Below are 15,406 nucleotides of genomic sequence, written 5' to 3'. Positions count from 1 at the left end.
GCTGCGCCCCCCAGCCTGAATTGCCTGCCTGGGAATCCAGGATTCCTGAATCCATAGGCCCTACCCCGGCTTTTGCTCTGCTGGGGGATATCAAAACATTTTGGGAACTCGGGAATTTAATTTACTGCTACTGACCGAAACAATAATAGCATCTTTGTGTTTCTCCTACCTCCATACCTCCCTCCTCCCGCCGATATAAGCATGACGTTTGCCCTCCAAGTTCGTAGCACAGACAACACAGGGCCAGCCCCGAGCGGCTGGAGGAGGCTGTTGGGACCCGGCCCCGGGGACGCTCGAGGCAATCACCGGTCCCCAAACCTCCCTAATTCGCGTTCGGGAAAGAAAAAGACACAGCAGGCGAGGTGCCCTTTACACCTTACATCTGCCTTAGCTCATTCTTGCCCAAGAAAGTGAGTGAGTGTGTATGTAGTTAAGTGAGGCAGAGAAAATTCAAGAAAGCCACACAAGTCACCCTAAAACATCCACCAAAACTTCATCTTGGTTAATTGCTCCCATATGTCCTCCTCGGCTGTTTTCAAAATGCAGCAAGGAGGGGAGGCCAGGCCACTTCACTGATTTTTTTAGAGGTTGAAAAAAAGATGGACTATCGCCCATCTTGGGTCCAATCCTGCAGGGAACCAAGCGCAGCCTCGGGGGACTAGTCCCCAAGGGGGAAGCTGGGCACCCCGCAGAAAGTTCACGCGCCGGGCCCCAGTGGGTCTCGGGAGCCGCCGCAAGCCTGGGCGGGGAGGGGCGCGGGAGGCGCGGCCCGGGCGGGCGCGCGAGAGGAAGGTGCCTTCGGGAACACGCGCAAGGGCGGGGATTCGCGCTGCCAATGAGGCCCCGGTGTGGGCCGTGCGAGGCGGGGGGACGGGCCGGAGCGCAGCCTGAGCTGTGGCAGCTGCGGGAGCAGCGGCCGCTTTGGGAGCTGGCGGAGAGGCAGCCGCGGAGCGCAGAGCTGGCCGCGCCCGGAGGCCCGGCCCTAGCGGTGGGGAACCGCACCGAGGGGCTGGAAACTTTCCCGGTAGGTAACTCCCGCCGCCCTGGCGCCGCCGCCGGCCTCCGCGCGTCCCGGGCAGCGCCAGCTGCTGCGGTGCAGAGGGGAGCGGGGGTCTCGGGAGGAGGAGAGGGTGATGGGAGAATGGAAAGGCATGTGGGAAAGTTTCTGGAGGCTCCCTGCCCCCCTTCGCTGGGCACACCCGGGAGCTTTCCGGGGATAGGCACGAACTTGTTGGGCGCCTCGGGCCTCGGTCCTGGCGGCTCTGGGGAATCGGTACCTTCCCTTCGCCTCAGCTCCGCGCCGGACCGAGCCGGCCCCGGGCGGAGCTGGGGTTCGGGGGCGCCGGGAACGCGCGACTGCACGCTCGAGTTTCTGGACCACCTCCGCCCGGCGCGTCTCCGCGCCCCCTTTCCCGCCTCCTCTGTTGCCTTCGGGCTTGGCAAGGGCCTGGGCTGCGCCTGGTACCTGGGGTTGGGGGAGGCGAGGAAGAAGCGCACCTGGCACCGCGGGGTCCGGGACGCCCCCGGAGGTGAGCGTGGGTCGCGAAGTTGACGGGTGAACTTAAGCCTCGGAGGGAGTCATATTGCCCCACTCTGGGCTGAAAGTATTGCTTCGCTTCCAAGAACACTGCGATGAGTATATCCACGTTCTTTTTTTGGGGGTGGGGGGGAGCTAGGATTAGATCTTTAGGGAGAGTGAGAATTGTTTCAAGATTGTGTATCCCCCCCCGTTCTTGGAGACTGAAGAGTGCTCACTTCTTTGGGGGGACTTATGTCAGGGCGCACGTTTTTCCTGCCGGACTTTGGGGTGCGGGCGCGCAGCGCTGTGGGTGTGACGGGCCCCCCGCTTTGGCGCGGCAGCTTTCCGGAACGGCTGGCGAGGAAGGAAGCCCCAAGGCATTGTGTGCCGAGTTTGCAGACAGAAATGTCTCTGGACCGGCGTTCTCAAAACTTACTTCACTTATTGTGTAAGGCTCCGGGAGGAAATGCGGCGGTGGCCAGGTAGAAATACGGCGCCGCGGCCAGGGCTTCGGAGGACGCCGGGCTCGGCGACAGTCTACCCCTCCCAACCCCCTCCAGTCCACTGTTGGCAGCCCCAGATCCCCGTGTCTTGAGGGGTGGGACTGGTCTCTGTAGCGCTGTTCCCTGCTTGAGTCAACTCCGGGAGGTTAGGAGGGCACCTTCATCTTGAACTTGACCCTAGGAGCATCGCCGTCTGGGCAGGTTACAAGGTAAAAGGAAGCTGAATCTTCCCGTGGGATGGGCCTCGAGCTCTGGCATGGAAAGGAAGTGACTGGTTAAAAATCTTTGAGGAATGGCCTTAGGACTGCTGAGGTCATTAACTCCAAATGCCACACCATCAGACTGCAGAAGTTAATGTGTTTGGAGGGGGATGGGGATAGGAGAGGAAAGGAGAAACCTGGTGAGTTGGTACAGAGAGTTGGTATTTCTGCGTAGTGGAAATGAAGGGAGTCTGCATCTCTGCTTTCACCAGATCCGCTACTCTCTCTCTCTGTCTCCCTCCCTCCCTCCCTCCCTCTCTCTCTCTCTCTCTCTCTCTCTCTCTCTCTCTCTCTCTCTCTCCCCCCGTCTCCCTCTCCCTCTCCCTCTCCCTCCCTCCTTCCCTCCCTCCCTCCCCCTTTTTTTTTCTTTCCTTCCTGGGTCATCGTTATTCCTGCCAGCCTGGCACTCCTGGGATGGGGGAGGGGAAGGAGACGAAAGCAGTTGGGAAGCTTCCCTGGCCAGCTTGGAGGTATTTAAGATCTGCTACTAGGAAGATTCCAGGATTTTAACAGCTGCTTTTTGATTGCTGGGAATGAAAGAATTTATGAGCCACTGAGAGATGTTCATTATAGTGGTAGTCTGACTGTTTTACTCATCTAAGATACTGAAGATCTCACAAGGGACCTTCCCTTGGAGTATGCCAGTTTTTGCAAAATTTGTGTCAGCCAGAATGCTTGGTGAGTGTCAGTCAGAACTCATCGTAAATATATCCTGGAGGTATTAAGATGAAAAGTATGTGGGAGTGAAGGAAATATGGTATCTGACATCCTTCAGGACTTCCTCTTAGGGTTGCTCCTGTTACCTGCCAAGTGAATTCGGTCCAGGCTTCCGGATTGTTGTGATTTGACAATAAGAGATGGGAAATAGTGTCATCGATTTTAGTGGAGGCAGGAAAGTCCAGAAATAAATTTAAGGTCACTTTTCATGACCCTGTCTTTCAGCTGTGATACCACAAACTTAACTTTTACTGGGACTTGGGAGCCATGGTTTTCCTGCTTTTTTGGTTTAACCACCAGAATGTCTAAATTATCATAATTTATGTCCATCGTGGAACTAAAACATAACTGATTCATAGTCAGCCTTTTTCTGCTTCCCATAACAGCCTGTAGAAAAGCACATTTCGTCTCTTTAACCACACACAATTTATTTGGTGCCATGGTGGGTTTTTGATAGTGGGTGATTGAGGGCACAAATCTAAAGACAGTGGAATTTTCTCGATTAAATTGTTCATTTTTAGGCAGCACCCCCCTCTGAGTTGCTGATTAATTCTTTGTCTCCCGGGAACATTAAAATCAGTATCCCTGGGCTGCTAGAACTGTAATCCATATTATAATGATGTCTGCCAGCATAGCTGGAGGTTCATGTTATGTCGATGTTTCCATTAGACATTTCTAACCCAATTGTAAAGATTTTTGTCTGGGTTGGGTTACAAGTAGGCTGTGAGTCTCATAGTCAGGGAGATGGTTTTATTTATTTTTATTTTTATTTTTTTTTTTGGTACGTGGGCCTCTCACTGTTGGGGCCTTTCCCGTTGCAGAGCACAGGCTCCGGACGCGCAGGCTCAGCGGCCATGGCTCACGGGCCCAGCCGCTCCGCGGCATGTGGGATCTTCAGGGACCGGGGCACGAACCCGTGTCCCCTGCATCGGCAGGTGGACTCTCAACCACTGCGCCACCAGGGAAGCCCATGGCTTTATTTTTTATCTTTCTGATGAAAAGTTTGTTTAACTTGTAAGTTACAGGAGTAAAGTTTACAAAAGCAAGATAAAGCAGAAGAAATATATGTATTGCTGGGGAGAGATTTGTTTTAGTTCCTAGGATAGCTTTGTTTTGAACCATCCTTTAAAATGCATATTTCAATGGTGGAAAAACTAGAACCTCTTCCCAACCTCCCACCAGTTTACAAATGTTGTCTATTTACTAGGCTCTTAAGACTTTCTGGGCCTTAGTTTTCTCATTGTTATCATCCCTGTAATGGGATTACCTTTCAACCACAAAGTTCTGTGACTATCCAGTAGTTTGAGAAATGTAGGCATTCTGGAGCCAGTACTGTAATATTAGAATAGTACTTTGGGGTTTGTAAAGGGCTTTACTTACATATTTTATCCTTAAACCCTCAGTTAAGTAAACTGAGGCGGGACAAGTTAGATCAGTTTGCTTGATATCATCTATAAATGGTGGAGGTGAACTTGAACCTAGGTCTTCTGATTCTCCCTATTCCCACCCCCATATCTCTCTTTATTCACGGAGTCACAAGTAAGTTGGCTAAAACTTGACAAACAGACTAATGTTAATATGTGGCATTTCATTTATGGGCTATTCGGGTTTCAGAACCCCAGGGTTAACATCTATGCTTTGATGTCAGAGACTAAAAACAGTTCAGTAATAATGGTAATAAAACTTTCTTCCCAAGAGAGTTTCAGAAATTCACATACCTCAAACTAACCATTTGTTTATTTTCAACTTCTTTTTTATTAAGGAGGCTTCAGGGTCTAGTGCGATTTATAATCCAGACTAGTAACCCAGACAGCATTCTTAAGGAAATCACTTCTCAAATCTGTACATCTTTTTTAAAATAAGCAATGAACATATCATTTGCCTTTCTTCTTGATATCTCTCAGCTGAATTACAAAGCCTGGATAAATGTCCCATTTTTGGTGACATCCTTCTTGGGCTCTTTCTACTGATGTCTGGGTAAGTCTGATTTTGCAGCACTTCCTGTGCTAAATAAATTCTTCCCTTATGCTATTGGCTTAACGGTAAAGAAGTAGTAGGCTGCAGGTGACCCATTTTCACTGTGACTCTAAATGTTTGTACTGTGTCCTGCTTGCCTATTTAAGAGCGGTGAGTGCAACTTGACACTCATCTGGAAGCTGGTATGGATTTTCTTTAAAAGGTTCTAAAATAAAATTAGGTGCTGAGCTATAGGCTCTTTTATGTCTGAGCAACCTGTTCGTCTTCAGCTCTTTAAACTTATTCTCAGAAGACCATCTTTTTAAAATATTAAGCAATGGGGTTTAAACCTCAGGAAGAGGATGCATCAATGAGTTCTGATTGGCTGACTATAAAATAAAAAGGCTGCCATTTTCAGGTGTGCGTGGAGAGACAGTGTTATGAAGCAGTATTTGCTAATGAAGTTGGGAGACTTGGTTATCAGTGTAACAGAAGGGGACAAGAGCAGCAAAGCAGAAGAATGGCTTCTGGTTTTTTATTATGAGGAGAATGGATTTTGAAGGTTAGGGGAGGACTTTTGATAAAGAAGGCTATCGGGAGACGTTATCTTGTGCAGTGTCGAAGGGGTTCTGGTTTGGGTTGGCTGTGTTACTGATGAGAGATACCCTTCTAGGGTAGATGTTGTCTCTTGGGGCTCCTGCAGGTGTGTGTGATCAAGGAGAATATTCTGGAAAGAAGAGTCCTATAGGTAGGAATGTCAAGGACAAGAAAAGTGTGGCAGAGGGATGGCATAGTCCCTGAACTTTAGCACAGATTTTGCCGCTACCATGAGGGAATTTATTAGTAAAAATCTTCCAGTCACAACTATATAGATGTGAACCCAGGATGTTCAGCCGTACAGCCCAGAACCACGGTGACTCACCACTCACCACCCTGCCTGCCACGCCCAGAACAGAGGCTTATTACCTCTGTGAGTTGGGGTCGGAGTTGGGGAAGTCTCTAAGAAACACTTGGCTGTGACCTTTTCATGCATATATGCTCATGCAAAAATGGGATCTTCTATTACATGTGCTTTTGAAAAATATGTAAAAGATTCGACACACAAGGGTGCATGTAATGTATCTGCACAGTTTAGAGTACAGTATATACTTATGGGATGTGTTTTTTCTCCTGTCATATCTGTACATTCTTCTTTGGCACTGTTTTAATGGCTGTTTAGTAAATCCATTACATACATTACTATAATTTATTTTAACCAGCCCATTTTGACATTTAGGTGTTTTGGAAAGAAATATCTCTCAGGCTATCAGAGCCCTTTGGCTCAGATATGATTTACTCATCATTAAATCACCGGGCCCAATAAAAAATAAATTAAAAAATCATAGGGCCCAGCACACAGGGGTACCTGGCTGCTGGTACCTTCAAAACCTCTCGTCATCAAGAAACTGACTCTTTGTTCTCAGTTCCAATTTGAGAAAACCCTGGAGAGAACCCAGATTGGCCTGATGCCAGCCAAAGGAGAGTTACGGTTGGCAGTCCCCATTAGACCCACAAGATGGGACTGTGGGGAGACAAAGTATCCTACAAAGAAGGGGGTTATTATTAATGGCAGAGAGAGAGAGCTGGGTAAACAAAAAGAGCTCGCTGTCTAACGCAGGATATGTTTCCAAAAGTGGTGTTGATGGTCATAACAACATACCAATATGCCAAATAATGTGAACATTTTTAATGCTCCTGTGATATATACCCTATAGTCTTGAGAGTAGTAGGCTTTTCCACACTCTGTGGGGATTTGAATTGCTTCGTGCACAGGCACTTGTGTAACAGGGTATTGAATTACTGCAAAAAACTCGGAAGTTGGTCATTATTCCCATGTAACCCATTATACTCCCCTCTGTCTGCCATGCTTTATACTAAATTACTTGGGATTAGTAACATCAATTCTTAATGTTTATTGAGTGCTTGCTGACTCTGAACTAGATGATTGAACTTTAAAAATTCTGTGGAAATGAAACAGCATTGTTCTTTCTTCACCCACTGTCCTACATATGTAGAGTGCTGGGGCGCAGGGATAGTTTCTTGCCCATACCACAGCATTCCCCATCCTGGTCCTCCCTTCCTTCTTGTGGCTTAAACCAACAACCCTTTATTTGCTTGGGATTCAGAAATTGGAGCTGGGTTCAGCAGGGCGGCTTTTCTGCCTGGGTCTAGGCTCACTCATGCTCTGTGGTTACATGATTCATAGCAGGGGCCCATTGCTGTAAGAATTTACCACATTGCTTGATAACATAATGCTGCTTTTGATTAGTTTTCCATTGCCCATGTGTTGCAGGGTAAGTTGGGTGTACCTCCGGTCCCAGGGAGTGCATCTTGATTAAGCCAAGTTAACCTTAGTAATACCATCCATACCTGTGACTGGTTAATGATTAAGTGTTTGACCAACTATTGGGTCCCACCATATTGAGAACCTAAGATTGTCAGTACAATAAAACAGGTTGACACTCTGAAAATCACAGAGTACAAAGACGGAAGGAGCCTAAGACCACAGGGACTTTTTTTAGCTGCAGAATTAACCAACCCTAAAACCACTGTGACTCAGAACTTCTTATGTGGGAAAATTTTTTTTTATTATTGTTTGAGGCAGTGATCTCCAAAGTGGAGTGTGCCAGACCATCCAATATGGGAAGAAAGAAAATATTAAAAGTTTATCTAGAAAAAAAAATAAGCTTTACTAATATTTAATAGATGAGTTGACACTGGTTGTTATATCTGAAAGTCTTCTTGTCACTTAGGTTATAGAAGGCTGCCTGAGGGAAGAGGAGGCATTTTACAACCTGGTGGAACTGACAGTGGTACCCTCATTCTTATTCTTGTCTTTGGTGAACTCTATCCATGTAAATGGATTTATGGGTTACATCATCTAGTTTGTTTTTGTTTTTGCGGTACACGGGCCTCTCACTGTTGTGGCCTCTCCCGTTGCGGAGCACAGGCTCCGGACGCGCAGGCTCAGTGGCCATGGCTCACGGACCCAGCCGCTCCACGGCATGTGGGATCTTCCCGGACCGGGGCACGAACCTGTGTCCCCTGCATCGGCAGGAGGACTCTCAACCACTGCGCCACCAGGGAAGCCCTATCATCTAGTTTTAAGTAGACTGACTACAACAAAATAGGCAAGTGGTTTAAAAAGATTCTTGCAAAGAAAGTTGAATGGTAATGATGTAAATCTACAGGAATAAGAACATGTAGACGTGTTCTTAGGAAATGCCTTTTAAATCAGATTTAATGAGTTGGCACCAAAATTGTGCATGATGTGTATTAATAAATGCAAATAAACCTAAGAGTACTGTTTGGATCGTTCTCATCCTTTAAAGAGTTGTTGATGGATGTTTTATAATGTATATACCACATTAGTATACACATGTAATTCGTAACTAGTGTTTTAATTATGTATAAATTATTGGGGTACATGTTTAATGTTTTTACTGTTAGGGCGGCATGATCAAAAGGTTTTGAAACCCCAGTGTAAGTCACTTATTGTCCCTTATTGTCACGTAGTTTTTGTTACTCGCAACTGAAAACACCATAGCTAATGCAAGGACAGATAAGAGCCCTGGCTGTTCCCCTTTTATTCATAGGTTTCAAGATTCTCTGTGGTCTGATTCGTAACTTTCTTTACTACACCCACTTGTCCTCCATGTGTCTCTGCCACTGAGACTGTAACTGTCCTACTTCGTTTCAATTTTGCCTCTGAGGAGGCTGTCCTCTCCTTCCCCCCACCACTGAACTTTTCATTGTCCTTCAAGGCCTAGCTTAAGTAAATATTGCTTTCTCATTCACATTTTTCTGATTTCTCCCTTCTGCCTCTAAATGGTTCCTGCCATTTAATCCCCCCAGCACATTGCTTGTACGTTGATTGTAATGTTTCTCTCTTTTTGTCTTTTATTAAAAAGTCGTTTGCCTGCTTGCTTTGCCTATGGGCTGTAGGCCTCTTGATGGTTGGGTCCTGGCTTGCCTTAGTCATTTTTAAAAATTGCTTGTTTCCCCTTCTGGGAGAAAGGCAGGCAGACACCCTGCAGTTGTTAAACACTGCTCTATGCTGTTTACCGTGGGGAGGGTCTCTCTCCCCCAGCCCTTGACAGCCTTAGGAGGTAGAGAGCGCCATGTACGTGTGAGGGATCTGAGGGCAAGGAGCGCACGTGGCCAAGACAGGAAGATCCAGGATCCAAACCAGGGTCACTTTATTCCAAAGCAGTTTTGTCTGCCCGCATATGTGTTGCCTGCAGTTCCACGTTGTCCTTCTTTTATGTGGGAACACTGGCATGGGTGAAAATGGAAAGCTCCGTGGGATGATGCTACAAAGATGTTACTGGACCATCCTAGGCAGGTGTAGTGAGTTCAGAGGAGAGTCTACTCTCCTTGTGGGATAATAGGAAAGGCCTGGAGGATGATATGTGTGAAGATCTAAATGCCTATGGACAGTTAGCTGCCTGCAAGTACCCCCAAGCAAAATCATGTGTGATAGTCCCTGTGGTAGGGTCTGGCCTGAGCATCCCCACTGAGAGACAGGAGGTGAGGGACACTACACTGCTCAGCTGAATCAAATTACTTATGCCGACATTCTCTCCATGGTAAGGATAATTGAGGGTTGACAGGTTGTCAGCTTTCAACTTGAGCCGTGTTAGATATATGTTATGATGGAAAACAGGCGTCTCTCCAGGGTTTTGAGGGTCAGATGACGGAATGTATATGAAAGGGTTTTGAATGTTGTAAATGACTTCCTAGATACCAGGGAGACATCAAATTTGATTCTTTCCTCGTAGTAGTGACTTCTAGCTTAGATTTCTTTGTTAGCCATTTTTGTTACTTTTAAGTGAATTTCCAAAGGATTTTTTAAAAGTACTGGGGAATAGGACACAGTTTTTCTCAAATGAACTACAGATATCTCAAAGCTTGCTATAAAACTTTTCGCTGTGGAGTAAGTAGAATTTGTGGTAAGGTGAATTTGTCTTGGGATTTAGTTGTTCAAGTACCCATAGGATCCGTTTATAAGAATGGCACCACTTCTGGTGCATAAAGATGGAAATCTGGGGGTCTCTGAGGTAAGTTATTAGGAACCCTTAAGTACCACCTGAAGGACTGTGAAAGAGTTTTGATTTGAGGTTATGTTTTGTTCTGTTTTGTGTTTTTTTTCTGTGAAGCCAGTTACTGATTTTGAGGAGTCTCTGGAGAGGGTTTGGGGAGGGACCCTTTGAAATATCTCAAGATACTTTTGAGAGTGAAAACTAGGTGTGGTTTGAAACTTAAGAATTCGAAATCTATTCCATTGTAGATTTCCAAGAAAGTGGATGTGAATACGTGAAATTTAAGTCCATTTGAGGGAGATTTTCCAGTGGCAATTTCATATTACAGAAAGAGTATGACATAAATTAAAGCATGTTAACTTAAAGAGTAAGTATAATAATTTATCGACTCAAAAGACAGAAGAGGTGAGCGGCTCCTAAGTTGCAGATAGATGCAGTTGTGAATATTTGATTATTCAGGATTCTTGAAGCTTGCACGTGACTTAAGAGAACCTTACCTCAGGGTGGTTTAGCTAGATAAGGCAGCAGTTCCCAAAGTGGGTTCCATGGAAATGGACTCTCAGGAAATTAATAGACATTATGCAGGGAAGCAAGGTTTTATGTTCAAATAAGCAGGAAGATCTGGGGTAACAAAAGTAAAACAGGTGTTTTTGTTTTTAACTGCAGGACTTTTGAGCATCCTTATTTCTAATGTTCATTCTCTATGTCCTTGAAGGGAAACAGAGGAGTTAGTATTTCCCAAGTGCATTGAATTGTAGAAGCTTTTTTTGCAGAGCATCTTTCAGCGAAGACAATGTTGGGTTAATTTGCCAAAATATTTTAAAGCAAATCCCAGGCATCATATAATTTCAGCTGACAAATTTTAGTATGCATTTCTAACTAAAGACTTAAGGACAAAAATCACCACCTCATTATCACTTTTAATAAAATTAACAGTAATTTCTTACTGTTATCTAATTGTCCTCCAAACGTCATTTGTCACCATTTCTGCTTTGTGGAACCAGTCAGTCAAGGGTTACATATTGCACTGTGGGTTGTTGCTTTTGTCCCTGTAGTTTTTTAAATATAGAAAAATACCACCTCCTCCCTCCCTCTGCTGACTTTCAGCAGAGAACTTGTAGGATGTACCATATCTGAATTTGTTTCCTTGTGTTGGTGTTTACCTTGTTTGTTTGTCATCTGTATTTTCTGTAAACTAGAGGCTTTCCTTTAATCTAAAGGCACGTTTAGATTCAGGTTAAATATTTTTCGCAAGAATAGGTCCTTATGATTTGGGAGCAGGCAATTTAATTTAGCAATTCATAAGTTGCTTTCTTTAAAATATAAAGAAGTAATGGGGGCTTCCCTGGTGACGCAGTGGATAAGAATCCGCCTGCCAATGCAGGGAACACGGGTTCACGCCCTGATCTGGGAAGATCCCACATGCCACGGAGCAACTAAGCCTGTGCGCCACAACTACTGAGCCTGCGCTCTAGAGCCCACGAGCCACAACTACTGAGCCCATGAGCACAACTACTGAAGCCCGTGCGCCTAGAGCCCCTGCTCCGCAACAAGAGAAGCCACAACAATGAGGGGCCGTAGCACTGCAATGAAGAGTAGCCCCAGTTCGCCACAACTAGAGAAAGCCCATGCGCAGCAACAAAGGCCCAAAGCAGCCAAAAATAAATAAAATAAAATAAATTTATAAAAAAAAAAGAAGTAATGCCTTAGAGTTTGTTTGGAAATTTATTAATATATCATGGGGGAGGGGTGCAAGTTCAATTTATTCCAGTTGTGGTTGGAAACACCATGGTATTCTGAATAGTTGACCTGGTTAAATGGGTATAAGTTTTCAGTATATCTTAAGACTATAAATCATGTGACTCTTGGGTAAAATGGCTTGAGTGTTAAACATTTCTGGTGGTAGAATTTTATTCAGAATGACAAGTTACCTGAGTTATAATGGTGAAACACTGTTCTATAAAGATTTATTTCTAAATACATTAATTTAGGAATATGCATTAATTCTACCTCTATTCGATAAATTTTAACAGAATATTTTTCTGATAAATGCTTATGCTGATTTGAAGTACAGCCATAAGTCTAAATACACCCTCAGGGTGATAATTTTATATGTACATTGTGTTGGAAACCCAGACATGTAAATAAAAGTTCGTATCATAACTGACTTCGCTAACTTAATTTGATATTTAAGTTTTTTCCCTTGATATCTTTCCAAGTGCTTGTTGTACGTCTGGGAAAAATCAAACTTAAAGGCGTTTTGTATGTCTTAATGAAGAATAGCATGGTATATATAGAGTAGCTTTGATGGACGGAAGCTATCATTGGCAGTTCCCAGCATATCCTTATGTTTACTGCTTAGTGGGCAGGGATACTGTTTTATACATTACAACTTGCCTGTTGTGAATAATAAGGTGCCTTGGACAGCGTAGTGCTTTGTACCTATAGTAGTACACTAAAAATATACACATATACACTGCTTTTTTCTCCTCCTTTTTAAAAAATACAAATATATAGGAGATAGTGAAAAAAGCATGATCTTTGAAGCCAGATGAACCATGGGTAGTTTACTGGACCTCTGTCGCTTTGTCTGTAAAATGGAATAGTAATTCCTGTTTTATAGGGTTCGTGCCAAGACTAAAGGTGAGAACCTACACAAAATATTTCAGCTGGCCAAAAAGTTCGTTCGGGTTTTCTGTACCATCTGACATACATAGCTATACATAGCAGTGTGCTTGGCTCATAGGTGCCCAAAACAGGTCCTTTTCTCCCTTCTCCTCTTAACCCTATTTTTATTTTTAAAAATTTTATTCATTTATTTATTTATGGCTGCATTGGGTCTTTGTCTCTGTGCGCGGGCTTTCTCTAGTTGCGGCGAGCCGGGGCTCTTCTCCGTTGCGGTGCGTAGGCTTCTCATTGCGGTGGCTTCTCTCGTTGCCGAGCACGGGCTTAGTTGGTCCGCGGCATGTGGGATCTTCCCGGACCAGGACTTGAATCCGTGTCCCCTGCATTGGCAGGCGGATTCTTAACCACTGCGCCACCAGGGAAGCTCCCTAACCCAATTTTTAAATTCAGCTTTCTGGATCAGTAATTGAATGGATGTTTCTGTTTGTTCTGAGGGTTTTAAAAATTGCTAACTTTAAGGTACTTGTTACAGAAGTCCAGATAAGAGCTTGATTTCAAGATAACCTTTATGCATAATTTCCCAGTTGCTTATATTAAAATAGTGAGACGTTTATATGAAATGTTTTGAACAAACAAGTGGGACATTTTTAGATGGTAATATATAGAGGAGAAGGAACCAGAGAATAAAATGGGTATTTTATTATTGCCATGAGGATATTGCTAACAAACCTTCTGGTTTTAATGAAAGTCAGTATTTAAAAAGTCCATTTATTTACTAAGCCTGTGAGAACATGAGATGCTCCGCACACTTATGTAGAGTTTTGCTGGAGTGCGGTTTAGAATGAGAAACTTTATTTTATTTAGATGGAGTAAGTCTGTAGTGCCGCACTCAAGTCCTACGTGTGGTTTATTTATGAACAGGGCCACCGCCAACGTGGAGCGCAGTCTTCCCTTCAGAGGAGAGGCATCGGTGCTTCCCTGAAGGGCCCCGAATCCTCACGAGGGGGGAGGACTCTCTTTGCTGGCTTGTGCCCTATTAAAGACTCATGGAAGGGAGAATTAATATGATTAATTCTGATGATGTTCGAGGCCTGAGTTATCGGGAGGAAGAATATGAAAGTCAGTTGAATACCTTTTAACGTGGATTTAGGGTGTGTTAGCTCATATAACATTCGCAGAAACTTTTCAGAGTGCTGTTGTTATCATTTTGCAGACAAGGAAGCGGCTACGTTTGAACAGCCTACGTTTTGAACGGCAGAAGTCAAGGAACAGCTTGGAGGTTGCTTAAATAGGCATTTATGGGTGAAGCGAGATATGTTTTCTTCTATCAGGTGTTTCTAAGTCTTGGGGCATTTGGCTTTGTTAATGGCTTGTGGAAGAAGAGGTCTCACGAAGACAAGGGCGCACGCTGCTCCCTGCTCTGGTAGTACCTGTTCTGTGAGAATGACCTTGATTCCCTGAGGCTACTCAAGTTCAGCCGCACTGGAGCTTTTTTTTTTTTTCTCTTTTTTTCACTGGAGCTTTTTTACACTTCTTTTTTCCTGCCGTGAAGTAACAGTTTGTTTATCCCTTCCTTTCTGTAATGTTTTGTTTAAGCAAGAAGGACTCCTTAAATTGTCCAGCTCCACGTACAAAAGTCAAGCCAAGAGGAATCAAAGAACGTGATTGCCCCTCCCGTCGTGGAAACAGTGATGAGATACCATTTTTAGAGGGATAGTGATTGAGTTCTAAGCTGATGGGATTTATAGGCATTTGACCTTGACAGGGCTTTTTTTTTTTTTTTTTTCTTTCTTCATTAAGAGCAGTCTTAGCTAGCTCAGAGAATATAATATCCTTAGGAGTTTTAGAAGTAAAAAGTTACCATGAAGGTGTTAACTGTTTGACAAATTCGAAACTGTTTGCACTTGTCAAAGGGTGGCGGAAGTCTTGCATTAATTTTTCCAACAAATATTTCTTGAGGGCTGTCATTGTGCCTTTCTAAGTTTGAAGCCCAGCTCTGTGTCAGTCTGAGGAGACAAGTGCATGCAGAGTACAAATGTTAGAGAGACACGTGTGCTGCGGGAGCCAGGAGGAGGAAGGGGAGGAGGAGTTGGGGCTGGGGAAGGCTTCAGGGCGGAGGTGGAGGATGCCTAGCCCTTTGCCAGGTGGGGAAGAGAGTGAGGGGCTTTCTATGAAGGGAGCCTGCTGAGCAGAGGCTGGGAGGCATGAAAATACAAGTCATGTTTGGGGTGTTGTTACTAGAACAGATGGCGCCTGGCATTTGGGTACAGTGGCAGGGAGGGGAGAGCCAGATTGCAAAAGGCCTTGCTTGCCAGGCAAAGAAGTATGGACTTGATCCTATGCAGCCAGTGATAGCTGTCAAAGGTTCTAAAGCAGGGAGATGATGAAATCAGAGCCGCGTGTTGGAGAAAAGCTTGGGTGGCAGCAGTGTGGAGGAGAGGCTGGCGTGGGGACAGATGGGTGGCAGGGCTCTCTGTTATGAGGCTTTTGAAGTAGGTCAGGTGAAAGATGATGTTCGGGGCCTGAGTTAACGGGAGGAAGAATATGAAAGTCAGTTGAATACCTTTTAACGTGGATTTAGGGTGTGTTAGCTCATATAACATTCGCAAAAACTTTTCAGAGTGCTGTTGTCGTCATCCTCGTTTTGCAGACAAGGAAACGGGCTCAGCCCAAGATTTGAACTCAGGTTGCCGGTCCTCTGTCACCATACGTTTAGAACGGGGATGAGAACACAGAACGTGTGCA

General features: G+C 44.9%; 1 protein-coding gene across 5 annotated transcripts in view; it reads left to right on the top strand.

The window, feature by feature from the left end:
* The first annotated feature begins 901 nt into the window (after positions 1-901).
* The window catches only part of TANC1 (tetratricopeptide repeat, ankyrin repeat and coiled-coil containing 1), a 233,619-nt gene continuing 219,114 nt past the window's right edge, over positions 902-15,406 (top strand). For 3 of the 5 annotated variants that reach the window (XM_027130617.1, XM_027130626.1, XM_027130601.1), the window contains exon 1: positions 903-1,024. The gene's annotated coding sequence lies outside the window, so the exon portion shown is untranslated. Of the gene's footprint in view, positions 1,025-15,406 lie in introns of all 5 variants that reach the window. The other 2 variants (XR_003437989.1, XM_027130607.1) reach the window with 2 other exon arrangements.

This window comes from Aethalodelphis obliquidens, unplaced genomic scaffold, assembly GCF_003676395.1.
Source record: "Aethalodelphis obliquidens isolate GAN/ISIS:26980383/991018 unplaced genomic scaffold, ASM367639v1 scaffold2, whole genome shotgun sequence".
Classification (NCBI taxonomy): domain Eukaryota; kingdom Metazoa; phylum Chordata; class Mammalia; order Artiodactyla; family Delphinidae; genus Aethalodelphis; species Aethalodelphis obliquidens.
This window is presented reverse-complemented; position numbering and strand designations above follow the sequence as displayed.